Source organism: Genypterus blacodes, unplaced genomic scaffold (assembly GCF_046128005.1).
Source record: "Genypterus blacodes isolate CSIRO-AG114 ecotype Tasmania unplaced genomic scaffold, CSIRO-AGI_Gbla_v1 ptg000044l_1, whole genome shotgun sequence".
NCBI lineage: Eukaryota > Metazoa > Chordata > Actinopteri > Ophidiiformes > Ophidiidae > Genypterus > Genypterus blacodes.
The window spans coordinates 411267-435391 of NW_027466857.1; the positions used below are offsets into that span (position 1 = coordinate 411267).

The window sequence follows — 24125 nt, forward strand, 5'->3', positions numbered from 1 at the left end:
TGTGCTCCAAGTATGGTGAGAACCAGAGGAAAGGGAGCCAGAGTCGCTGCACCGGGCCCGGACCGGACGGCCGAGGCAAACGAGCCGATGGTGAAAGACGATCGGGCGTACAGGACCGTGGACGGTCAGAATATGACGGGAGAAATGGAGGACACACGTGCGGTGACAGCTCCTGACGTAGCCGAAAATGCGGAAGGAGGAAGAGGGCAGGAGAGAGAAATCATCAGAGAGGAAGAGATACGGATTATTAAGGATAAAGCTGAAGAGTTTCAGCAAAATTTAACGCTCGCGCTGGAGCTGATTGGAGAAGATAAAGTGACCGCAATGGAGCTGATCCAGGCAATACAAGACACTTGTGGGAAAATCATCGCCTGCCGGTACACGGGCAGAAATAAATATGAGATCACAATGAATCACCCGAAGGGGAAAGAAAGACTATTGGACGGCATAAAAATTGGACAGACCGCGATCATGTCCAAGGAGTTATGTAATGATGAGCTGGTGGTCTCGTTTCTGGGGCTGCCGGCGTATATCACGGACAGCGTCATTCTGGGCAAGCTGAACAGCTGGGGAGTGAGTGCAGTATCCCCGATCATCAGGAGAATGTGGCCGGGAACTAGAATTGCTGACGGAACAAGATACGTGAAAGTTAAATTCACGGAGACGGTCCAATCACTTCCATATTCGACCAAGTTTGAGACGGCTTTTGGAGCAGAGTTCTTCAGAGTTTTGCACGACAAACAGGTGAAAGTGTGCAGACAGTGCATACAGACTGGTCATATCCTGAGGGACTGTCCAGATTTCCTTTGTAGAAAATGTGGAGAGCAGGGGCACTATGCAAGGGAGTGCATGGGCAGAGGGAACAAATGCCAGAGCTGCAAAAAGGAGAGCAGCAGATGTGTTTGTGAGGACGTTGATCATGCTCCAGGGACGGGAGGAAAGCAACGTGAGGAGCAGGAAGAATCGAGAGAGAATATCTCTGAGAGGGAGGAGACCGAGAAGGATCGTGCGGAGGGGGAAGCGGAGAAAGGAAGAGACATACTGGAGTCGGACGGAGAGCAAGGAATGGAGGTGAGAGGATCGACAGCTGAGGTGCCGGGACATGGAGACGCAGCAGAGGGGCAGAGTGTGGATACATCGGAGAGAAAGGAGAGGAAGGTGAAAATTGTTCAACTTCAGCGGCCCCCAGAATCAGACTCAGAGATATGCTTGACGGGGTCTCAAGAGTCGGGGAACTCGGAGTCTGATATGGACCTCGGAAACAGCCAGGAGCTGGGGAAGAGAAGACTGCAATGGATGCTGAAGACAAGGGGATCAAAAAGAGGAAAAAGTAAGACGTGAACTGTAGCATAAAGATGATGGGCCTGATTTATCTCTATGTATTTACAATGTTAAAAATACTATCGCAAAACACAAACGGCTTAAGATGTATTAGCAAGATGAGAGATGTTTTAAGGGTGGATACTTTTGACATCCTCTGTGTACAAGAGACTAGGTGGACAAGGGAGTGGAGAAGCTATCTGAGGGATACATGGGCTGGAAAAGTGTGGGCAAACAACGGTGTAAATGGACGAGCCGGAGTCGCTATTTTTGCGAAAGGAGATAAGATCCAAAATGTTAAGGAAATAGTGAAGGATGATGAGGGAAGGGTGATCGGTATTGAATTTATTTACAGGAATGTGCTTTACAAACTTTTGAATATTTATGCATCGAATGAGGACAACAAGCGTGGAATTTTCTTTGATCAACTAAAACCGCATTTGGGAGGGAACATTTGTGTAGTGGGGGATTTTAACTGTGCACTTACGAGGTTGGATATATCAAGCAACAATACATACAAAAGTGATATAAGTAGGAAATCGCTAAATGAGCTTTTTGACTATTTCAACCTGGTAGATCTGTGGAGGGTGCGCAATATGGGAGAAAGGGGCTTTTCCAGACGACAGACGGTTCTGGGGCACTTAAACAGTCCAGGATTGACTTATGTCTATTAGCATCTGGGCTGGAAAAAAAGATTTCAAAATGCTGGTATGAGTTCACAGGGTTTAGCGATCATGCAAGGTTATGGGTGGAGCTGGGGGAGAAAGAGCACAAAGGTGGAGGGTTATGGTGTTTAAATAACAGTGTTTTGCTGGATGGAAAATATAGGGAGAAAGTTGAAAATCTACTGAAAGAAAGAAAAAGAGAACTCGGGGGGGGTTGCATAAATATGGGGGAGTGGTGGGAGGAGGTGAAATTGCACATCAAAAAAGTGACAATAAACTATTGTAAAAATAAAATGGAGAAGGAAAGAAGGACTGAGTATAGTTTAAGAGACCAGATTAATAAAGAGCTGGAAAGGTCGATTGCAGAGGAAAACTTCAACAATCTAAAATATCTCATGCTGAGAAAACAATTAGATGAGCTTGAGAAGAAACGGAGCAGAGGGGCAGCTATCAGATCAAGGATGAAGGATATTTTAGAAGGGGAAAAGAATACAAGTTTCTTTTTAGGGCTTGAAAAAAGACAGCAAAAGAAAGCTCATCTGCAAAACCTGAAAAATGAAGAGGGTAAGACAATGGAGAAGACAGGGGAAATGCTGGAGGTGGCTCATAAACATTTTAAAAAACTTTTTTCAAAGATGGAGGTAAACTCTACAGACCACAGTGTTTTTGAAGGGATAGAAAAAAAATTAGGGGAAGAGGACAGAGCAGACTGTGATAAAAACATAACAGAGGAAGAATTGGAAAGAGCAATAAATGGTTTGAATAAGAACAAAAGTCCAGGGCTGGATGGGTTATCGGGGGAATTTTACATCACCTTTAAACAGGTGATAAAGCCAATTCTCCTGAGAATCTTTCAATGCATGGAGCGGGAGGGGAAAGCATCTGGGGACTTCTTCACGGGGCTAATCCGAGTGGTGTATAAGAATAAGGGTGACAAAGGGGATTTGGGGAATTATAGGCCAATTAGTCTGCTAAATATAGATTATAAAATACTGGCTAAAATCCTGGCAAACAGATTGAAGGAGGTGATAGGCACAGTGGTGAATCCCTGTCAGTGTTATGGTGTGGTAGGGAGAGACATTAGTGACATCATCTTATCGATCCAGGACATCTTTGACAAAATGAATCAGAAGGGAGGGCTGTACATAGGGGTTGATTTAGAGAAGGCGTTTGATAGGGTGGATCATGATTTTTTGTTTAAAACACTGGGAAAGATGGGTTTCGGGAAAGGTTTCACTAAATGGATTAGGTTAATATATAGGAATGCCATCAGTAGGGTGAAAATAAACGGGAGGTTAACTGAGAGCTTCGCTCTGGAGAGGTCAATCAGGCAAGGATGCCCGCTTTCAGCTATGTTATACTCCATAGCGGCAGAACCCTTGTCTGCCCTCATTAGGAGGGACCCAGGGATTTTGGGGATTGAAATGGAAGATAAAACGGACACGAAAATCTACCAGTACGCAGATGACATAAGTATTACGGTTAGGGATGAGAGGAGTGTAGACAGGGTGCTGCAGCATGTAGAGTGCTATGAGAGGGCATCTGGGGCCAAAATCAATGCGGAAAAAACCGAGCTAATGGGCTTTGGTGATGGTTTCGATTGTGTAAATAAATGGAATTTTGTAAAGAGAAATGAAATGGTGAAGGTTTTGGGTGTATACGTAGGTAAGAATCGAGATGCAGCAACAAAACAAACGTGGGGTGAAATAGAGGGAAAAATCAAAATGCGATTGGATTTCTGGTCCGGGAGGAAATTGAATCTAAGGGGTAAAGTGATAGTAACTAACGCCCTCCTCCTGTCCAAGTGTCAGTATGCGCTAAGAGTCTGTGAAATGCCGGACAGGGTAATAGGAAAGCTGAATGACATGATGAGTGCTTTCATCTGGAATAAAAAACAGCATTTGATAGCCAGGAAGGTGCTCATCAATGGGCAGAAGGAGGGCGGTTTGAAATTGGTGGACCTGAAAAGTAAAAAGCTTAGTGCACGGATTCGACTGTTAGGGAAATTTATGGGAAACGCAAAGATTTACGCGTGGCAGAAGTGCCTCGACTCTTGCCTACAGGGGTGGGATAATAGAGGAGTGTTTAATCTATGTAGGGAAACGGAGCAAAGGGAAAGAGCACAGGTTAATGCATTTACAGGGGAAATACTTGAAGCGTGGAATATTTTACTGGGGGATTTAAAGTTTAGATGTGAGACTGCGGAGCAGGTGTTACACCAACCAGTTTTCAGAAATCCGGCAATAAGGTGTCAGGGGAAGGTATTTTCAGGGAGGTACTTGGAGGAACTAGGTTTAAATCAGGTGAAGCACTTTATCCAAAGAGGTGGTGGATTTCTGCAGGAGGAAGTAATCCAGGAGGTCAGGGGAAGATTAGGGAAAGTGAGACCAATAGAGATCAAAAGACTATGCCAGAGAATTTTAGAGGGGTTACCTCGTAGCTGGGTGGCGCTGGTGAAGGGGAGGAGGGCAGAGAAGGCTCTGGAGTTGGTCAGTTTCTCCCTCATCCAAGGAGGGAAAGAGCATGACATACGATCAGTTAACTCCAAGATACTATATAGAGTGTTTTTGGGAAAGGAAAAGAAGAAAGCGGCAGCTGAGGAAGTATGGCTAAGGCAGTTCCATGGGCTTCAGAGGGAGCACATTTGGTCAGATCTAAATGTGAAGTTCATTTCATCAGAGTGCTTTGATACAAATTTCAGGCTCAGACACAATAGAATATTTGTCAATTTGGTGCTAAACCAGATAAATAGACTCAACAGCAAGGTTTGTGATATATGTGAGGTGGAAGTGGAGACATTTAGGCACTTTATTTTTGAATGTAAGGAGTTAAAAGTGTTTTTTGAGAAACTGGACCAATGCTTTCAAAAATGTAGAGTCACAATCACGGAAAAGGAAAAATGGGAGAGGTTTTTTCTATTTGGGTATAAGGAAAGGAAAGCAGGGGTGAACAAATGGCTTATCAATTACATTCTGAGTTATGCCAAACATGTCATCAGACTTCGGAGAAACTATTCACATTTCGAGGACAAAAAAGTGAACATCTGGAGATTTTTCTGTAACTTTATGAAAAGGAATGTGAGTCTGCTGTGGGATGGTGGGGACAAGACTTTCAAACAAAAGGTGCTGGAAGATAACTGTCTATTTGTGTGTGGAAATCAGGGTGGGGTGCAAATGTCAATAGGTCAAGGGTGAGGGGTGATGGGTGAAGGAAAAAAAAAGAAAAAAAAAAAAGATGTGATGAATGGTGTTATGGATTGTTGGAAATAATTTGATTTGATTTGAAATGACTTGTATTTACTTGTGTAAAATGTATTTGTAAAAATATTTATTTTTTTGATAATAAAAGAAAAAAAAAAAAACACGCCTGATCTCGTCTGATCTCGGAAGCTAAGCAGCGTCGGGCCAGGTTCGTACTTGGATGAGAGACCGCCTAGGAATACCCGGTGCCGTAAGCATTTTGGCCCTCTGAGCAGCAGGCCTCACCTGGTCCTCCTCCCTCATGTTTCACTCCCTCTGTCAACACCCAATGTCCCTCGGGAGAATAAAGTTGTATCTTATCTTATCTTATATGAAAGCATACATTCAGAAAATGAGTATGGCACATGGGCATAATATGAGATGATTGAATGCACATGAGAAGTGAAGTACACGAGCCACTGTGTGACGATGATGATGATGATGATGATGATGATGATGATGAAAGTGAGCGTCAGAGATGTTAGTGGTCCCTCTTTATGTTCTATGTGATGATTATCAGTTTCATTAGGTAAGACTTCATTATCCAGAAATGTGTGTTTCTGATGAAGGCATCATGTAAATTGTGATATACATGAACTTGAGTGTAGTCATGTGTACACGGTGACTTGAACTGGGTCTGTCTCACCTATAAAGAGCCTCTGTGTGGCTGCTCTCATCGTTTACGGCCATACCACTCTGAACACGCCTGATCTCTTCTGATCTCGGAAGCTAAGCAGCGTCGGGCCAGGTTAGTACTTGGATGGGAGACCGCCTGGGAATACCCGGTGCCGTAAGCATTTTGGCCCTCTGAGCAGCAGGCCTCACCTGGTCTTCCTCCCTCATGTTTCACTCCCTCTGTCAACACGCAATTTCCCTCGGGAGAATAAAGTTGTATCTTATCTTATCTGAAATGTTAGTGTTCTTCTGATGAAGGCATCATGTAAATTGTGATATACATGAACTTGAGTGTAGTCATGTGTACACGGTGACTTGAACTGGGTCTGTCTCACCTATAAAGAGCCTCTGTGTGGCTGCTCTCATCGTTTACGGCCATACCACTCTGAACACGCCTGATCTCTTCTGATCTCGGAAGCTTAGCAGCGTCGGGCCAGGTTAGTACTTGGATGGGAGACCGCCTGGGAATACCCGGTGCCGTAAGCATTTTGGCCCTCTGAGCAGCAGGCCTCACCTGGTCCTCCTCCCTCATGTTTCACTCCCTCTGTGAACAACCAATGTCCCTCGGGAGAATAAAGTGGTATCTTATCTTATCTTATATGAAAGCATACATTCAGAAAATGAGTATTGCACATGGGCATAATATGAGATGATTGAATGCACATGGGGAGTGAAGTACAGGAGCCACTGTGTGACGATGATGATGATGATGATGATGATGATGATGAGGATAAAAGTGAGCGTCAGAGATGTAAGTGGTCCCTCTGTATGTTCTATGTGATGATTATCAGTTTCATTAGGTAAGACTTTATTATCCAGAAATGTGTGTTTCTGATGAAGGCATCATGTAAATTGTGATATACATGAACTTGAGTGTAGTCATGTGTACACGGTGACTTGAACTAGGTCTGTCTCACCTATAAAGAGCCTCTGTGTGGCTGCTCTCCTCGTTTACGGCCATACCACTCTGAACACGCCCGATCTCGTCTGATCTCGGAAGCTAATCAGCGTCGGGCCAGGTTAGTACTTGGATGGGAGACCGCCTGGGAATACCCGGTGCCGTAAGCATTTTGGCCCTCTGACCAGCAGGCCTCACCTGGTCCTCCTCCCTCATGTTTCACTCCCTCTGTGAACACGCAATTTCCCTCGGGAGAATAAAGTTGTATCTTATCTTATCTGAAATGTTAGTGTTTTTCTGATGAAGGCATCATGTAAATTGGGATATACATGAACTTAAGTGTAGTCATGCGTACACGGAGACTTGAACTGGGTCTGTCTCACCTATAAAGAGCCTCTGTGTGGCTGCTCTCCTCGTTTACGGCCATACCACTCTGAACACGCCTGATCTCGTCTGATCTCGGAAGCTAAGCAGCGTCGGGCCAGGTTCGTACTTGGATAGGGGACCGCCTAGGAATACCAGGTGCCGTAAGCATTTTGGCCCTCTGAGCAGCAGGCCTCACCTGGTCCTCCTCCCTCATGTTTCACTCCCTCTGTCAACACCCAATGTCCCTCGGGAGAATAAAGTTGTATTTTATCTTATCTTATATGAAAGCATACATTCAGAAAATGAGTATTGGACATGGGCATAATATGAGATGATTGAATGCACATGAGAAGTGAAGTACACGAGCCACTGTGTGACGATGATGATGATGATGATGATGATGATGATGATGAAAGTGAGCGTCAGAGATGTTAGTGGTCCCTCTTTATGTTCTATGTGATGATTATCAGTTTCATTAGGTAAGACTTCATTATCCAGAAATGTGTGTTTCTGATGAAGGCATCATGTAAATTGTGATATACATGAACTTGAGTGTAGTCATGTGTACACGGTGACTTGAACTGGGTCTGTCTCACCTATAAAGAGCCTCTGTGTGGCTGCTCTCCTCGTTTACGGCCATACCACTCTGAACACGCCCGATCTCGTCTGATCTCGGAAGCTAAGCAGCGTCGGGCCAGGTTAGTACTTGGATGGGAGACCGCCTGGGAATACCCGGTGCAGTAAGCATTTTGGCCCCCTGAGCAGCAGGCCTCACCTGGTCCTCCTCCCTCATGTTTCACTCCCTCTGTGAACACGCAATTTCCCTCGGGAGAATAAAGTTGTATCTTATCTTATCTGAAATGTTAGTGTTTTTCTGATGAAGGCATCATGTAAATTGGGATATACATGAACTTGAGTGTAGTCATGCGTACACGGTGACTTGAACTGGGTCTGTCTCACCTATAAAGAGCCTCTGTGTGGCTGCTCTCCTCGTTTACGGCCATACCACTCTGAACATGCCTGATCTCGTCTGATCTCGGAAGCTAAGCAGCGTCGGGCCAGGTTCGTACTTGGATGAGAGACCGCCTAGGAATACCAGGTGCCGTAAGCATTTTGGCCCTCTGAGCAGCAGGCCTCACCTGGTCCTCCTCCCTCATGTTTCACTCCCTCTGTCAACACCCAATGTCCCTCGGGAGAATAAAGTGGTATCTTATCTTATCTTATATGAAAGCATACATTCAGAAAATGAGTATGGCACATGGGCATAATATGAGATGATTGAATGCACAATCGAAGTGAAGTACACGAGCCACTGTGTGACGATGATGATGATGATGATGATGATGATGATGATGAAAGTGAGCGTCAGAGATGTTAGTGGTCCCTCTTTATGTTCTATGTGATGATTATCAGTTTCATTAGGTAAGACTTCATTATCCAGAAATGTGTGTTTCTGATGAAGGCATCATGTAAATTGTGATATACATGAACTTGAGTGTAGTCATGTGTACACGGTGACTTGAACTGGGTCTGTCTCACCTATAAAGAGCCTCTGTGTGGCTGCTCTCCTCGTTTACGGCCATACCACTCTGAACACGCCCGATCTCGTCTGATCTCGGAAGCTAAGCAGTGTCGGGCCAGGTTAGTACTTGGATGGGAGACCGCCTGGGAATACCCGGTGCCGTAAGCATTTTGGCCCTCCGAGCAGCAGGCCTCACCTGGTCTTCCTCCCTCATGTTTCACTCCCTCTGTCAACACGCAATTTCCCTCGGGAGAATAAAGTTGTATCTTATCTTATCTGAAATGTTAGTGTTCTTCTGATGAAGGCATCATGTAAATTGTGATATACATGAACTTGAGTGTAGTCATGTGTACACGGTGACTTGAACTGGGTCTGTCTCACCTATAAAGAGCCTCTGTGTGGCTGCTCTCATCGTTTACGGCCATACCACTCTGAACACGCCTGATCTCGTCTGATCTCGGAAGCTAAGCAGCGTCGGGCCAGGTTAGTACTTGGATGGGAGACCGCCTGGGAATACCCGGTGCCGTAAGCATTTTGGCCCTCTGAGCAGCAGGCCTCACCTGGTCCTCCTCCCTCATGTTTCACTCCCTCTGTGAACAACCAATGTCCCTCGGGAGAATAAAGTGGTATCTTATCTTATCTTATATGAAAGCATACATTCAGAAAATGAGTATTGCACATGGGCATAATATGAGATGATTGAATGCACATGGGGAGTGAAGTACAGGAGCCACTGTGTGACGATGATGATGATGATGATGATGATGATGATGAGGATAAAAGTGAGCGTCAGAGATGTAAGTGGTCCCTCTGTATGTTCTATGTGATGATTATCAGTTTCATTAGGTAAGACTTTATTATCCAGAAATGTGTGTTTCTGATGAAGGCATCATGTAAATTGTGATATACATGAACTTGAGTGTAGTCATGTGTACACGGTGACTTGAACTGGGTCTGTCTCACCTATAAAGAGCCTCTGTGTGGCTGCTCTCCTCGTTTACGGCCATACCACTCTGAACACGCCCGATCTCGTCTGATCTCGGAAGCTAATCAGCGTCGGGCCAGGTTAGTACTTGGATGGGAGACCGCCTGGGAATACCCGGTGCCGTAAGCATTTTGGCCCTCTGACCAGCAGGCCTCACCTGGTCCTCCTCCCTCATGTTTCACTCCCTCTGTGAACACGCAATTTCCCTCGGGAGAATAAAGTTGTATCTTATCTTATCTTATATGAAAGCATACATTCAGAAAATGAGTATGGCACATGGGCATAATATGAGATGATTGAATGCACATGAGAAGTGAAGTACACGAGCCACTGTGTGACGATGATGATGATGATGATGATGATGATGATGATGAAAGTGAGCGTCAGAGATGTTAGTGGTCCCTCTTTATGTTCTATGTGATGATTATCAGTTTCATTAGGTAAGACTTCATTATCCAGAAATGTGTGTTTCTGATGAAGGCATCATGTAAATTGTGATATACATGAACTTGAGTGTAGTCATGTGTACACGGTGACTTGAACTGGGTCTGTCTCACCTATAAAGAGCCTCTGTGTGGCTGCTCTCCTCGTTTACGGCCATACCACTCTGAACACGCCCGATCTCGTCTGATCTCGGAAGCTAATCAGCGTCGGGCCAGGTTAGTACTTGGATGGGAGACCGCCTGGGAATACCCGGTGCCGTAAGCATTTTGGCCCTCTGACCAGCAGGCCTCACCTGGTCCTCCTCCCTCATGTTTCACTCCCTCTGTGAACACGCAATTTCCCTCGGGAGAATAAAGTTGTATCTTATCTTATCTGAAATGTTAGTGTTCTTCTGATGAAGGCATCATGTAAATTGTGATATACATGAACTTGAGTGTAGTCATGTGTACACGGTGACTTGAACTGGGTCTGTCTCACCTATAAAGAGCCTCTGTGTGGCTGCTCTCATCGTTTACGGCCATACCACTCTGAACACGCCTGATCTCGTCTGATCTCGGAAGCTAAGCAGCGTCGGGCCAGGTTAGTACTTGGATGGGAGACCGCCTGGGAATACCCGGTGCCGTAAGCATTTTGGCCCTCTGAGCAGCAGGCCTCACCTGGTCCTCCTCCCTCATGTTTCACTCCCTCTGTGAACAACCAATGTCCCTCGGGAGAATAAAGTGGTATCTTATCTTATCTTATATGAAAGCATACATTCAGAAAATGAGTATTGCACATGGGCATAATATGAGATGATTGAATGCACATGGGGAGTGAAGTACAGGAGCCACTGTGTGACGATGATGATGATGATGATGATGATGATGATGAGGATAAAAGTGAGCGTCAGAGATGTAAGTGGTCCCTCTGTATGTTCTATGTGATGATTATCAGTTTCATTAGGTAAGACTTTATTATCCAGAAATGTGTGTTTCTGATGAAGGCATCATGTAAATTGTGATATACATGAACTTGAGTGTAGTCATGTGTACACGGTGACTTGAACTGGGTCTGTCTCACCTATAAAGAGCCTCTGTGTGGCTGCTCTCCTCGTTTACGGCCATACCACTCTGAACACGCCCGATCTCGTCTGATCTCGGAAGCTAATCAGCGTCGGGCCAGGTTAGTACTTGGATGGGAGACCGCCTGGGAATACCCGGTGCCGTAAGCATTTTGGCCCTCTGACCAGCAGGCCTCACCTGGTCCTCCTCCCTCATGTTTCACTCCCTCTGTGAACACGCAATTTCCCTCGGGAGAATAAAGTTGTATCTTATCTTATCTTATATGAAAGCATACATTCAGAAAATGAGTATGGCACATGGGCATAATATGAGATGATTGAATGCACATGAGAAGTGAAGTACACGAGCCACTGTGTGACGATGATGATGATGATGATGATGATGATGATGATGAAAGTGAGCGTCAGAGATGTTAGTGGTCCCTCTTTATGTTCTATGTGATGATTATCAGTTTCATTAGGTAAGACTTCATTATCCAGAAATGTGTGTTTCTGATGAAGGCATCATGTAAATTGTGATATACATGAACTTGAGTGTAGTCATGTGTACACGGTGACTTGAACTGGGTCTGTCTCACCTATAAAGAGCCTCTGTGTGGCTGCTCTCCTCGTTTACGGCCATACCACTCTGAACACGCCCGATCTCGTCTGATCTGGGAAGCTAAGCAGTGTCGGGCCAGGTTAGTACTTGGATGGGAGACCGCCTGGGAATACCCGGTGCCGTAAGCATTTTGGCCCTCTGAGCAGCAGGCCTCACCTGGTCTTCCTCCCTCATGTTTCACTCCCTCTGTCAACACGCAATTTCCCTCGGGAGAATAAAGTTGTATCTTATCTTATCTGAAATGTTAGTGTTCTTCTGATGAAGGCATCATGTAAATTGTGATATACATGAACTTGAGTGTAGTCATGTGTACACGGTGACTTGAACTGGGTCTGTCTCACCTATAAAGAGCCTCTGTGTGGCTGCTCTCATCGTTTACGGCCATACCACTCTGAACACGCCTGATCTCGTCTGATCTCCGAAGCTAAGCAGCGTCTGGCCAGGTTAGTACTTGGATGGGAGACCGCCTGGGAATACCCGGTGCCGTAAGCATTTTGGCCCTCTGAGCAGCAGACCTCACCTGGTCCTCCTCCCTCATGTTTCACTCCATCTGTCAACACCCAATGTCCCTCGGGAGAATAAAGTTGTATCTTATCTTATCTTATATGAAAGCATACATTCTGAAAATGAGTATTGCACATGGGCATAATATGAGATGATTGAATGCACATGAGGAGTGAAGTACACGAGCCACTGTGTGACGATGATGATGATGATGATGATGATGATGATGATGATGATGATGAAAGTGAGCGTCAGAGATGTTAGTGGTCCCTCTTTATGTTCTATGTGATGATTATCAGTTTCATTAGGTAAGACTTCATTATCCAGAAATGTGTGTTTCTGATGAAGGCATCATGTAAATTGTGATATACATGAACTTGAGTGTAGTCATGTGTACACGGTGACTTGAACTGGGTCTGTCTCACCTATAAAGAGCCTCTGTGTGGCTGCTCTCCTCGTTTACGGCCATACCACTCTGAACACGCCCGATCTCGTCTGATCTCGGAAGCTAAGCAGCGTCGGGCCAGGTTAGTACTTGGATGGGAGACCGCCTGGGAATACCCGGTGCAGTAAGCATTTTGGCCCCCTGAGCAGCAGGCCTCACCTGGTCCTCCTCCCTCATGTTTCACTCCCTCTGTGAACACGCAATTTCCCTCGGGAGAATAAAGTTGTATCTTATCTTATCTGAAATGTTAGTGTTTTTCTGATGAAGGCATCATGTAAATTGGGATATACATGAACTTGAGTGTAGTCATGCGTACACGGTGACTTGAACTGGGTCTGTCTTACCTATAAAGAGCCTCTGTGTGGCTGCTCTCCTCGTTTACGGCCATACCACTCTGAACATGCCTGATCTCGTCTGATCTCGGAAGCTAAGCAGCGTCGGGCCAGGTTCGTACTTGGATGAGAGACCGCCTAGGAATACCAGGTGCCGTAAGCATTTTGGCCCTCTGAGCAGCAGGCCTCACCTGGTCCTCCTCCCTCATGTTTCACTCCCTCTGTCAACACCCAATGTCCCTCGGGAGAATAAAGTTGTATCTTATCTTATCTTATATGAAAGCATACATTCAGAAAATGAGTATGGCACATGGGCATAATATGAGATGATTGAATGCACAATCGAAGTGAAGTACACGAGCCACTGTGTGACGATGATGATGATGATGATGATGATGATGATGATGAAAGTGAGCGTCAGAGATGTTAGTGGTCCCTCTTTATGTTCTATGTGATGATTATCAGTTTCATTAGGTAAGACTTCATTATCCAGAAATGTGTGTTTCTGATGAAGGCATCATGTAAATTGTGATATACATGAACTTGAGTGTAGTCATGTGTACACGGTGACTTGAACTGGGTCTGTCTCACCTATAAAGAGCCTCTGTGTGGCTGCTCTCCTCGTTTACGGCCATACCACTCTGAACACGCCAGATCTCGTCTGATCTCGGAAGCTAAGCAGTGTCGGGCCAGGTTAGTACTTGGATGGGAGACCGCCTGGGAATACCCGGTGCCGTAAGCATTTTGGCCCTCCGAGCAGCAGGCCTCACCTGGTCTTCCTCCCTCATGTTTCACTCCCTCTGTCAACACGCAATTTCCCTCGGGAGAATAAAGTTGTATCTTATCTTATCTGAAATGTTAGTGTTCTTCTGATGAAGGCATCATGTAAATTGTGATATACATGAACTTGAGTGTAGTCATGTGTACACGGTGACTTGAACTGGGTCTGTCTCACCTATAAAGAGCCTCTGTGTGGCTGCTCTCATCGTTTACGGCCATACCACTCTGAACACGCCTGATCTCGTCTGATCTCGGAAGCTAAGCAGCGTCGGGCCAGGTTAGTACTTGGATGGGAGACCGCCTGGGAATACCCGGTGCCGTAAGCATTTTGGCCCTCTGAGCAGCAGGCCTCACCTGGTCCTCCTCCCTCATGTTTCACTCCCTCTGTGAACAACCAATGTCCCTCGGGAGAATAAAGTGGTATCTTATCTTATCTTATATGAAAGCATACATTCAGAAAATGAGTATTGCACATGGGCATAATATGAGATGATTGAATGCACATGGGGAGTGAAGTACAGGAGCCACTGTGTGACGATGATGATGATGATGATGATGATGATGATGAGGATAAAAGTGAGCGTCAGAGATGTAAGTGGTCCCTCTGTATGTTCTATGTGATGATTATCAGTTTCATTAGGTAAGACTTTATTATCCAGAAATGTGTGTTTCTGATGAAGGCATCATGTAAATTGTGATATACATGAACTTGAGTGTAGTCATGTGTACACGGTGACTTGAACTGGGTCTGTCTCACCTATAAAGAGCCTCTGTGTGGCTGCTCTCCTCGTTTACGGCCATACCACTCTGAACACGCCCGATCTCGTCTGATCTCGGAAGCTAATCAGCGTCGGGCCAGGTTAGTACTTGGATGGGAGACCGCCTGGGAATACCCGGTGCCGTAAGCATTTTGGCCCTCTGACCAGCAGGCCTCACCTGGTCCTCCTCCCTCATGTTTCACTCCCTCTGTGAACACGCAATTTCCCTCGGGAGAATAAAGTTGTATCTTATCTTATCTTATATGAAAGCATACATTCAGAAAATGAGTATGGCACATGGGCATAATATGAGATGATTGAATGCACATGAGAAGTGAAGTACACGAGCCACTGTGTGACGATGATGATGATGATGATGATGATGATGATGATGAAAGTGAGCGTCAGAGATGTTAGTGGTCCCTCTTTATGTTCTATGTGATGATTATCAGTTTCATTAGGTAAGACTTCATTATCCAGAAATGTGTGTTTCTGATGAAGGCATCATGTAAATTGTGATATACATGAACTTGAGTGTAGTCATGTGTACACGGTGACTTGAACTGGGTCTGTCTCACCTATAAAGAGCCTCTGTGTGGCTGCTCTCCTCGTTTACGGCCATACCACTCTGAACACGCCCGATCTCGTCTGATCTGGGAAGCTAAGCAGTGTCGGGCCAGGTTAGTACTTGGATGGGAGACCGCCTGGGAATACCCGGTGCCGTAAGCATTTTGGCCCTCTGAGCAGCAGGCCTCACCTGGTCTTCCTCCCTCATGTTTCACTCCCTCTGTCAACACGCAATTTCCCTCGGGAGAATAAAGTTGTATCTTATCTTATCTGAAATGTTAGTGTTCTTCTGATGAAGGCATCATGTAAATTGTGATATACATGAACTTGAGTGTAGTCATGTGTACACGGTGACTTGAACTGGGTCTGTCTCACCTATAAAGAGCCTCTGTGTGGCTGCTCTCATCGTTTACGGCCATACCACTCTGAACACGCCTGATCTCGTCTGATCTCCGAAGCTAAGCAGCGTCTGGCCAGGTTAGTACTTGGATGGGAGACCCCCTGGGAATACCCGGTGCCGTAAGCATTTTGGCCCTCTGAGCAGCAGGCCTCACCTGGTCCTCCTCCCTCATGTTTCACTCCCTCTGTGAACAACCAATGTCCCTCGGGAGAATAAAGTGGTATCTTATCTTATCTTATATGAAAGCATACATTCAGAAAATGAGTATTGCACATGGGCATAATATGAGAAGATTGAATGCACATGAGAAGTGAAGTACACGAGCCACTGTGTGATGATGATGATGATGATGATGATGATGATGATGAAAGTGAGGGTCAGAGATGTTAGTGGTCCCTCTTTATGTTCTATGTGATGATTATCAGTTACATTAGGTAAGACTTCATTATCCAGAAATGTGTGTTTCTGATGAAGGCATCATGTAAATTGTGATATACATGAACTTGAGTGTAGTCATGTGTACACGGTGACTTGAACTGGGTCTGTCTCACCTATAAAGAGCCTCTGTGTGGCTGCGCTCCTCGTTTACGGCCATACCACTCTGAACACGGAAGTAAGAGGAGGTGTGTGTGAGCTCCAGGCGTGCGTGTATTTTGACTGATCCTGTGCGGCAATTTTGATTTTGAGTTTAAACTGTGGCGTTTCTTTAAGCCCAGATTTTTCGTTTCTTTGATAGCTCGGTTTTTGGAGCCACCCCCAGCAGTTTTGACTGTCTGGGGGACACTTTAAGTTATTTATTTGTTTGTTTGGTTTGTGTTTTCCTGATGGAAAATAGTTTATACTGTGCTCCAAGTATGGTGAGAACCAGAGGAAAGGGAGCCAGAGTCGCTGCACCGGGCCCGGACCGGACGGCCGAGGCAAACGAGCCGATGGTGAAAGACGATCGGGCGTACAGGACCGTGGACGGTCAGAATATGACGGGAGAAATGGAGGACACACGTGCGGTGACAGCTCCTGACGTAGCCGAAAATGCGGAAGGAGGAAGAGGGCAGGAGAGAGAAATCATCAGAGAGGAAGAGATACGGATTATTAAGGATAAAGCTGAAGAGTTTCAGCAAAATTTAACGCTCGCCCTGGAGCTGATTGGAGAAGATAAAGTGACCGCAATGGAGCTGATCCAGGCAATACAAGACACTTGTGGGAAAATCATCGCCTGCCGGTACACGGGCAGAAATAAATATGAGATCACAATGAATCACCCGAAGGGGAAAGAAAGACTATTGGACGGCATAAAAATTGGACAGACCGCGATCATGTCCAAGGAGTTATGTAATGATGAGCTGGTGGTCTCGTTTCTGGGGCTGCCGGCGTATATCACGGACAGCGTCATTCTGGGCAAGCTGAACAGCTGGGGAGTAAGTGCAGTATCCCCGATCATCAGGAGAATGTGGCCGGGAACTAGAATTGCTGACGGAACAAGATACGTGAAAGTTAAATTCACGGAGACGGTCCAATCACTTCCATATTCGACCAAGTTTGAGACGGCTTTTGGAGCAGAGTTCTTCAGAGTTTTGCACGACAAACAGGTGAAAGTGTGCAGACAGTGCATACAGACTGGTCATATCCTGAGGGACTGTCCAGATTTCCTTTGTAGAAAATGTGGAGAGCAGGGGCACTATGCAAGGGAGTGCATGGGCAGAGGGAACAAATGCCAGAGCTGCAAAAAGGAGAGCAGCAGATGTGTTTGTGAGGACGTTGATCATGCTCCAGGGACGGGAGGAAAGCAACGTGAGGAGCAGGAAGAATCGAGAGAGAATATCTCTGAGAGGGAGGAGACCGAGAAGGATCGTGCGGAGGGGGAAGCGGAGAAAGGAAGAGACATACTGGAGTCGGATGGAGAGCAAGGAATGGAGGTGAGAGGATCGACAGCTGAGGTGCCGGGACATGGAGACGCAGCAGAGGGGCAGAGTGTGGATACATCGGAGAGAAAGGAGAGGAAGGTGAAAATTGTTCAACTTCAGCGGCCCCCAGAATCAGACTCAGAGATATGCTTGACGGGGTCTCAAGAGTCGGGGAACTCGGAGTCTGATATGGACCTCGGAAACAGCCAGGAGCTGGGGAAGAGAAGACTGCAATGGATGCTGAAGACAAGGGGATCAAAAAGAGGAAAAAGTAAGACGTGAACTGTAGCATAAAGATGATGGGCCTGATTTATCTCTATGTATTTACAATGTTAAAAATACTATCGCAAAACACAAACGGCTTAAGATGTATTAACAAGATGCGAGATGTTTTAAGGGTGGATACTTTTGACATCCTCTGTGTACAAGAGACTAAGTGGACAAGGGAGGGGAGAAGCTATCTGAGGGATACATGGGCTGGAAAAAGTGTGGGCAAACAACGGTGTAAATGGACGAGCCGGAGTCGCTATTTTTGCTAAAGGAGATAAGATCCAAAATGTTAAGGAAATAGTGAAGGATGATGAGGGAAGGGTGATCGGTATTGAATTTATTTACAGGAATGTGCTTTACAAACTTTTGAATATTTATGCACCGAATGAGGACAACAAGCGTGGAATTTTCTTTGATCAACTAAAACCGCATTTGGGAGGGAACATTTGTGTAGTGGGGGATTTTAACTGTGCACTTACGAGGTTGGATATATCAAGCAACAATACATACAAAAGTGATATAAGTAGGAAATCGCTAAATGAGCTTTTTGACTATTTCAACCTGGTAGATCTGTGGAGGGTGCGTAATATGGGAGAAAGGGGCTTTTCCAGACGACAGACGGTTCTGGGGAAACTTAAACAGTCCAGGATTGACTTATGTCTATTAGCATCTGGGCTGGAAAAAAAGATTTCAAAATGCTGGTATGAGTTCACAGGGTTTAGCGATCATGCAAGGTTATGGGTGGAGCTGGGGGAGAAAGAGCACAAAGGTGGAGGGTTATGGTGTTTAAATAACAGTGTTTTGCTGGATGGAAAATATAGGGAGAAAGTTGAAAATCTACTGAAAGAAAGAAAAAGAGAACTGCAGGGTGAGGGTTGTATAAATATGGGGGAGTGGTGGGAGGAGGTGAAATTGCACATCAAAAAAGTGACAATAAACTATTGTAAAAATAAAATGGAGAAGGAAAGAAGGACTGAGTATAGTTTAAGAGACCAGATTAATAAAGAGCTGGAAAGGTCGATTGCAGAGGAAAACTTCAACAATCTAAAATATCTCATGCTGAGAAAACAATTAGATGAGCTTGAGAAGAAACGGAGCAGAGGGGCAGCTATCAGATCAAGGATGAAGGATATTTTAGAAGGGGAAAAGAATACAAGTTTCTTTTTAGGGCTTGAAAAAAGACAGCAAAAGAAAGCTCATCTGCAAAACCTGAAAAATGAAGAGGGTAAGACAATGGAGAAGACAGGGGAAATGCTGGAGGTGGCTCATAAACATTTTAAAAAACTTTTTTCAAAGATGGAGGTAAGCTCTACAGACCACAGTGTTTTTGAAGGGATAGAAAAAAAATTAGGGGAAGAGGACAGAGCAGACTGTGATAAAAACATAACAGAGGAAGAATTGGAAAGAGCAATAAATGGTTTGAATAAGAACAAAAGTCCAGGGCTGGATGGGTTATCGGGGGAATTTTACATCACCTTTAAACAGGTGATAAAGCCAATTCTCCTGAGAATCTTTCAATGCATGGAGCGGGAGGGGAAAGCATCTGGGGACTTCTTCACGGGGCTAATCCGAGTGGTGTATAAGAATAAGGGTGACAAAGGTGATTTGGGGAATTATAGGCCAATTAGTCTGCTAAATACAGATTATAAAATACTGGCTAAAATCCTGGCAAACAGATTGAAGGAGGTGATAGGCACAGTGGTGAATCCCTGTCAGTGTTATGGTGTGGTAGGGAGAGACATTAGTGACATCATCTTATCTATCCAGGACATCTTTGACAAAATGAATCAGAAGGGAGGGCTGTACATAGGGGTTGATTTAGAGAAGGCGTTTGATAGGGTGGATCATGATTTTTTGTTTAAAACACTGGGAAAGATGGGTTTCGGGGAAGGTTTCACTAAATGGATTAGGTTAATATATAGGAATGCCATCAGTAGGGTGAAAATAAACGGGAGGTTAACTGAGAGCTTCGCTCTGGAGAGGTCAATCAGGCAAGGATGCCCGCTTTCAGCTATGTTATACTCCATAGCGGCAGAACCCTTGTCTGCCCTCATTAGGAGGGACCCAGGGATTTTGGGGATTGAAATGGAAGATAAAACGGACACGAAAATCTACCAGTACGCAGATGACATAAGTATTACGGTTAGGGATGAGAGGAGTGTAGACAGGGTGCTGCAGCATGTAGAGTGCTATGAGAGGGCATCTGGGGCCAAAATCAATGCGGAAAAAACCGAGCTAATGGGCTTTGGTGATGGTTTCGATTGTGTAAATAAATGGAATTTTGTAAAGAGAAATGAAATGGTGAAGGTTTTGGGTGTATACGTAGGTAAGAATCGAGATGCAGCAACAAAACAAACGTGGGGTGAAATAGAGGGAAAAATCAAAATGCGATTGGATTTCTGGTCCGGGAGGAAATTGAATCTAAGGGGTAAAGTGATAGTAACTAACGCCCTCCTCCTGTCCAAGTGTCAGTATGCGCTAAGAGTCTGTGAAATGCCGGACAGGGTAATAGGAAAGCTGAATGACATGATGAGTGCTTTCATCTGGAATAAAAAACAGCATTTGATAGCCAGGAAGGTGCTCATCAATGGGCAGAAGGAGGGCGGTTTGAAATTGGTGGACCTGAAAAGTAAAAAGCTTAGTGCACGGATTCGACTGTTAGGGAAATTTATGGGAAACGCAAAGATTTACGCGTGGCAGAAGTGCCTCGACTCTTGCCTACAGGGGTGGGATAATAGAGGAGTGTTTAATCTATGTAGGGAAACGGAGCAAAGGGAAAGAGCACAGGTTAATGCATTTACAGGGGAAATACTTGAAGCGTGGAATATTTTACTGGGGGATTTAAAGTTTAGATGTGAGACTGCGGAGCAGGTGTTACACCAACCAGTTTTCAGAAATCCGGCAATAAGGTGTCAGGGGAAGGTATTTTCAGGGAGGTACTTGGAGGAACTAGGTTTAAATCAGGTGAAGCACTTTATCCAAAGAGGTGGTGGATTTCTGCAGGAGGAAGTAATCCAGGAGGTCAGGGGAAGATTAGGGAAAGTGAGACCAATAGAGATCAAAAGACTATGCCAGAGAATTTTAGAGGGGTTACCTCGTAGCTGGGTGGCGCTGGTGAAGGGGAGGAGGGCAGAGAAGGCTCTGGAGTTGGTCAGTTTCTCCCTCATCCAAGGAGGGAAAGAGCATGACATACGATCAGTTAACTCCAAGATACTATATAGAGTGTTTTTGGGAAAGGAAAAGAAGAAAGCGGCAGCTGAGGAAGTATGGCTAAGGCAGTTCCATGGGCTTCAGAGGGAGCACATTTGGTCAGATCTAAATGTGAAGTTCATTTCATCAGAGTGCTTTGATACAAATTTCAGGCTCAGACACAATAGAATATTTGTCAATTTGGTGCTAAACCAGATAAATAGACTCAACAGCAAGGTTTGTGATATATGTGAGGTGGAAGTGGAGACATTTAGGCACTTTATTTTTGAATGTAAGGAGTTAAAAGTGTTTTTTGAGAAACTGGACCAATGCTTTCAAAAATGTAGAGTCACAATCACGGAAAAGGAAAAATGGGAGAGGTTTTTTCTATTTGGGTATAAGGAAAGGAAAGCAGGGGTGAACAAATGGCTTATCAATTACATTCTGAGTTATGCCAAACATGTCATCAGACTTCGGAGAAACTATTCACATTTCGAGGACAAAAAAGTGAACATCTGGAGATTTTTCTGTAACTTTATGAAAAGGAATGTGAGTCTGCTGTGGGATGGTGGGGACAAGACTTTCAAACAAAAGGTGCTGGAAGATAACTGTCTATTTGTGTGTGGAAATCAGGGTGGGGTGCAAATGTCAATAGGTCAAGGGTGAGGGGTGATGGGTGAAGGAAAAAAAAAGAAAAAAAAAAAAGATGTGATGAATGGTGTTATGGATTGTTGGAAATAATTTGATTTGATTTGAAATGACTTGTATTTACTTGTGTAAAATGTATTTGTAAAAATATTTATTTTTTTGATAATAAAAGAAAAAAAAAAAAACACGCCTGATCTCGTCTGATCTCGGAAGCTAAGCAGCGTCGGGCCAGGTTCGTACTTGGATGAGAGACCGCCTAGGAATACCCGGTGCCGTAAGCATTTTGGCCCTCTGAGCAGCAGGCCTCACCTGGTCCTCCTCCCTCATGTTTCACTCCCTCTGTCAACACCCAATGTCCCTCGGGAGAATAAAGTTGTATCTTATCTTATCTTATATGAAAGCATACATTCAGAAAATGAGTATGGCACATGGGCATAATATGAGATGATTGAATGCACATGAGAAGTGAAGTACACGAGCCACTGTGTGACGATGATGATGATGATGATGATGATGATGATGATGATGAAAGTGAGCGTCAGAGATGTTAGTGGTCCCTCTTTATGTTCTATGTGATGATTATCAGTTTCATTAGGTAAGACTTCATTATCCAGAAATGTGTGTTTCTGATGAAGGCATCATGTAAATTGTGATATACATGAACTTGAGTGTAGTCATGTGTACACGGTGACTTGAACTGGGTCTGTCTCACCTATAAAGAGCCTCTGTGTGGCTGCTCTCCTCGTTTACGGCCATACCACTCTGAACACGCCCGATCTCGTCTGATCTGGGAAGCTAAGCAGTGTCGGGCCAGGTTAGTACTTGGATGGGAGACCGCCTGGGAATACCCGGTGCCGTAAGCATTTTGGCCCTCTGAGCAGCAGGCCTCACCTGGTCTTCCTCCCTCATGTTTCACTCCCTCTGTCAACACGCAATTTCCCTCGGGAGAATAAAGTTGTATCTTATCTTATCTGAAATGTTAGTGTTCTTCTGATGAAGGCATCATGTAAATTGTGATATACATGAACTTGAGTGTAGTCATGTGTACACGGTGACTTGAACTGGGTCTGTCTCACCTATAAAGAGCCTCTGTGTGGCTGCTCTCCTCGTTTACGGCCATACCACTCTGAACACGCCTGATCTCTTCTGATCTCGGAAGCTAAGCAGCGTCGGGCCAGGTTAGTACTTGGATGGGAGACCGCCTGGGAATACCCGGTGCCGTAAGCATTTTGGCCCTCTGAGCAGCAGGCCTCACCTGGTCCTCCTCCCTCATGTTTCACTCCCTCTGTGAACAACCAATGTCCCTCGGGAGAATAAAGTGGTATCTTATCTTATCTTATATGAAAGCATACATTCAGAAAATGAGTATTGCACATGGGCATAATATGAGATGATTGAATGCACATGGGGAGTGAAGTACAGGAGCCACTGTGTGACGATGATGATGATGATGATGATGATGATGATGACAGTGAGCGTCAGAGATGTTAGTGGTCCCTCTTTATCTTCTATGTGATGATTATCAGTTTAATTAGGCAAGACTTCATTATCCAGAAATGTGTGTTTCTGATGAAGGCATCATGTAAATTGTGATATACATGAACTTGAGTGTAGTCATGTGTACACGGTGACTTGAACTGGGTCTGTCTCACCTATAAAGAGCCTTTGTGTGGCTGCTCTCCTCGTTTACGGCCATACCACTCTGAACACGCCCGATCTCGTCTGATCTCGGAAGCTAAGCAGCGTCGGGCCAGGTTAGTACTTGGATGGGAGACCGCCTGGGAATACCCGGTGCCGTAAGCATTTTGGCCCTCTGAGCAGCAGGCCTCACCTGGTCCTCCTCCCTCATGTTTCACTTCCTCTGTCAACACGCAATTTCCCTCGGGAGAATAAAGTTGTATCTTATCTTATCTGAAATGTTAGTGTTCTTCTGATGAAGGCATCATGTAAATTGTGATATACATGAACTTGAGTGTAGTCATGTGTACACGGTCACTTGAACTTGGTCTGTCTCACCCATAAAGAGCCTCTGTGTGGCTGCTCTCCTGTTTTACGGCCATACCACTCTGAACACGCCCGATCTCGTCTGATCTCAGAAGCTAAGCAGCGTTGGGCCATGTTTGTACTTGGATGGGAGACCGCCTGGGAATACCCGGTGCCGTTAGCATTTTGGCCCTCTGAGCAGCAGGCCTCACCTGGTCCTCCTCCCTCATGTTTCACTCCCTCTGTAAACACGCAATTTCCCTCGGGAGAATAAAGTTGTATCTTATCTTATCTTATTTGAAAGCATACATTCAGAAAATGAGTATTGCACATGGTCATAATATGAGAAGATTGAATGCACATGAGAAGTGAAGTACACGAGCCACTGTTTGACGATGATGATGATGAAAGTGAGCGTCAGAGATGTAAGTGGTCCCTCTGTATGTTCTATGTGATGATTATCAGTTTCATTAGGTAAGACTTCATTATCCAGAAATGTGTGTTTCTGATGAAGGCATCATGTAAATTGTGATATTGTGGTGATTATACATAATTCCCCCTCGGACTATGGTG

At 45.0% G+C, this 24125-nt stretch overlaps 22 non-coding genes and 3 pseudogenes across 22 annotated transcripts; all 25 read left to right on the forward strand.

Moving 5' to 3' along the window:
• The first annotated feature begins 5902 nt into the window (after nt 1–5902).
• On the forward strand, nt 5903–6021 carry LOC142999680 (5S ribosomal RNA). The gene has a single exon (XR_012963356.1). It is a non-coding gene; the product is annotated as a 5S ribosomal RNA (ribosomal RNA).
• A 245-nt stretch (nt 6022–6266) lies between these two features.
• On the forward strand, nt 6267–6385 carry LOC142999817 (5S ribosomal RNA). The gene has a single exon (XR_012963488.1). It is a non-coding gene; the product is annotated as a 5S ribosomal RNA (ribosomal RNA).
• Nucleotides 6386–6848: 463 nt separating this feature from the next.
• Nucleotides 6849–6967, forward strand: LOC142999981 (5S ribosomal RNA). Its single transcript, XR_012963575.1, has one exon. It is a non-coding gene; the product is annotated as a 5S ribosomal RNA (ribosomal RNA).
• A 245-nt stretch (nt 6968–7212) lies between these two features.
• Nucleotides 7213–7331, forward strand: LOC142999864 (5S ribosomal RNA). The gene has a single exon (XR_012963535.1). It is a non-coding gene; the product is annotated as a 5S ribosomal RNA (ribosomal RNA).
• Nucleotides 7332–7791: 460 nt separating this feature from the next.
• On the forward strand, nt 7792–7910 carry LOC142999703 (5S ribosomal RNA). The gene has a single exon (XR_012963377.1). It is a non-coding gene; the product is annotated as a 5S ribosomal RNA (ribosomal RNA).
• Nucleotides 7911–8155: 245 nt separating this feature from the next.
• LOC142999896 (5S ribosomal RNA) lies at nt 8156–8274 on the forward strand (annotated as a pseudogene).
• Nucleotides 8275–8734: 460 nt separating this feature from the next.
• Nucleotides 8735–8853, forward strand: LOC142999774 (5S ribosomal RNA). Its single transcript, XR_012963446.1, has one exon. It is a non-coding gene; the product is annotated as a 5S ribosomal RNA (ribosomal RNA).
• Nucleotides 8854–9098: 245 nt separating this feature from the next.
• Nucleotides 9099–9217, forward strand: LOC142999780 (5S ribosomal RNA). Its single transcript, XR_012963452.1, has one exon. It is a non-coding gene; the product is annotated as a 5S ribosomal RNA (ribosomal RNA).
• Nucleotides 9218–9680: 463 nt separating this feature from the next.
• LOC142999982 (5S ribosomal RNA) lies at nt 9681–9799 on the forward strand. Its single transcript, XR_012963576.1, has one exon. It is a non-coding gene; the product is annotated as a 5S ribosomal RNA (ribosomal RNA).
• Nucleotides 9800–10259: 460 nt separating this feature from the next.
• LOC142999983 (5S ribosomal RNA) lies at nt 10260–10378 on the forward strand. The gene has a single exon (XR_012963577.1). It is a non-coding gene; the product is annotated as a 5S ribosomal RNA (ribosomal RNA).
• Nucleotides 10379–10623: 245 nt separating this feature from the next.
• Nucleotides 10624–10742, forward strand: LOC142999791 (5S ribosomal RNA). The gene has a single exon (XR_012963463.1). It is a non-coding gene; the product is annotated as a 5S ribosomal RNA (ribosomal RNA).
• Nucleotides 10743–11205: 463 nt separating this feature from the next.
• On the forward strand, nt 11206–11324 carry LOC142999984 (5S ribosomal RNA). Its single transcript, XR_012963578.1, has one exon. It is a non-coding gene; the product is annotated as a 5S ribosomal RNA (ribosomal RNA).
• Nucleotides 11325–11784: 460 nt separating this feature from the next.
• Nucleotides 11785–11903, forward strand: LOC142999730 (5S ribosomal RNA). Its single transcript, XR_012963404.1, has one exon. It is a non-coding gene; the product is annotated as a 5S ribosomal RNA (ribosomal RNA).
• A 245-nt stretch (nt 11904–12148) lies between these two features.
• LOC142999848 (5S ribosomal RNA) lies at nt 12149–12267 on the forward strand. The gene has a single exon (XR_012963519.1). It is a non-coding gene; the product is annotated as a 5S ribosomal RNA (ribosomal RNA).
• A 469-nt stretch (nt 12268–12736) lies between these two features.
• LOC142999704 (5S ribosomal RNA) lies at nt 12737–12855 on the forward strand. Its single transcript, XR_012963378.1, has one exon. It is a non-coding gene; the product is annotated as a 5S ribosomal RNA (ribosomal RNA).
• A 245-nt stretch (nt 12856–13100) lies between these two features.
• LOC142999897 (5S ribosomal RNA) lies at nt 13101–13219 on the forward strand (annotated as a pseudogene).
• Nucleotides 13220–13679: 460 nt separating this feature from the next.
• On the forward strand, nt 13680–13798 carry LOC142999671 (5S ribosomal RNA). Its single transcript, XR_012963348.1, has one exon. It is a non-coding gene; the product is annotated as a 5S ribosomal RNA (ribosomal RNA).
• A 245-nt stretch (nt 13799–14043) lies between these two features.
• LOC142999803 (5S ribosomal RNA) lies at nt 14044–14162 on the forward strand. Its single transcript, XR_012963474.1, has one exon. It is a non-coding gene; the product is annotated as a 5S ribosomal RNA (ribosomal RNA).
• Nucleotides 14163–14625: 463 nt separating this feature from the next.
• Nucleotides 14626–14744, forward strand: LOC142999985 (5S ribosomal RNA). The gene has a single exon (XR_012963579.1). It is a non-coding gene; the product is annotated as a 5S ribosomal RNA (ribosomal RNA).
• A 460-nt stretch (nt 14745–15204) lies between these two features.
• On the forward strand, nt 15205–15323 carry LOC142999731 (5S ribosomal RNA). The gene has a single exon (XR_012963405.1). It is a non-coding gene; the product is annotated as a 5S ribosomal RNA (ribosomal RNA).
• A 245-nt stretch (nt 15324–15568) lies between these two features.
• LOC142999849 (5S ribosomal RNA) lies at nt 15569–15687 on the forward strand. Its single transcript, XR_012963520.1, has one exon. It is a non-coding gene; the product is annotated as a 5S ribosomal RNA (ribosomal RNA).
• A 6626-nt stretch (nt 15688–22313) lies between these two features.
• LOC142999732 (5S ribosomal RNA) lies at nt 22314–22432 on the forward strand. Its single transcript, XR_012963406.1, has one exon. It is a non-coding gene; the product is annotated as a 5S ribosomal RNA (ribosomal RNA).
• A 245-nt stretch (nt 22433–22677) lies between these two features.
• On the forward strand, nt 22678–22796 carry LOC142999681 (5S ribosomal RNA). Its single transcript, XR_012963357.1, has one exon. It is a non-coding gene; the product is annotated as a 5S ribosomal RNA (ribosomal RNA).
• Nucleotides 22797–23253: 457 nt separating this feature from the next.
• On the forward strand, nt 23254–23372 carry LOC142999978 (5S ribosomal RNA). Its single transcript, XR_012963573.1, has one exon. It is a non-coding gene; the product is annotated as a 5S ribosomal RNA (ribosomal RNA).
• A 245-nt stretch (nt 23373–23617) lies between these two features.
• LOC142999923 (5S ribosomal RNA) lies at nt 23618–23736 on the forward strand (annotated as a pseudogene).
• Nucleotides 23737–24125: the final 389 nt, after the last annotated feature.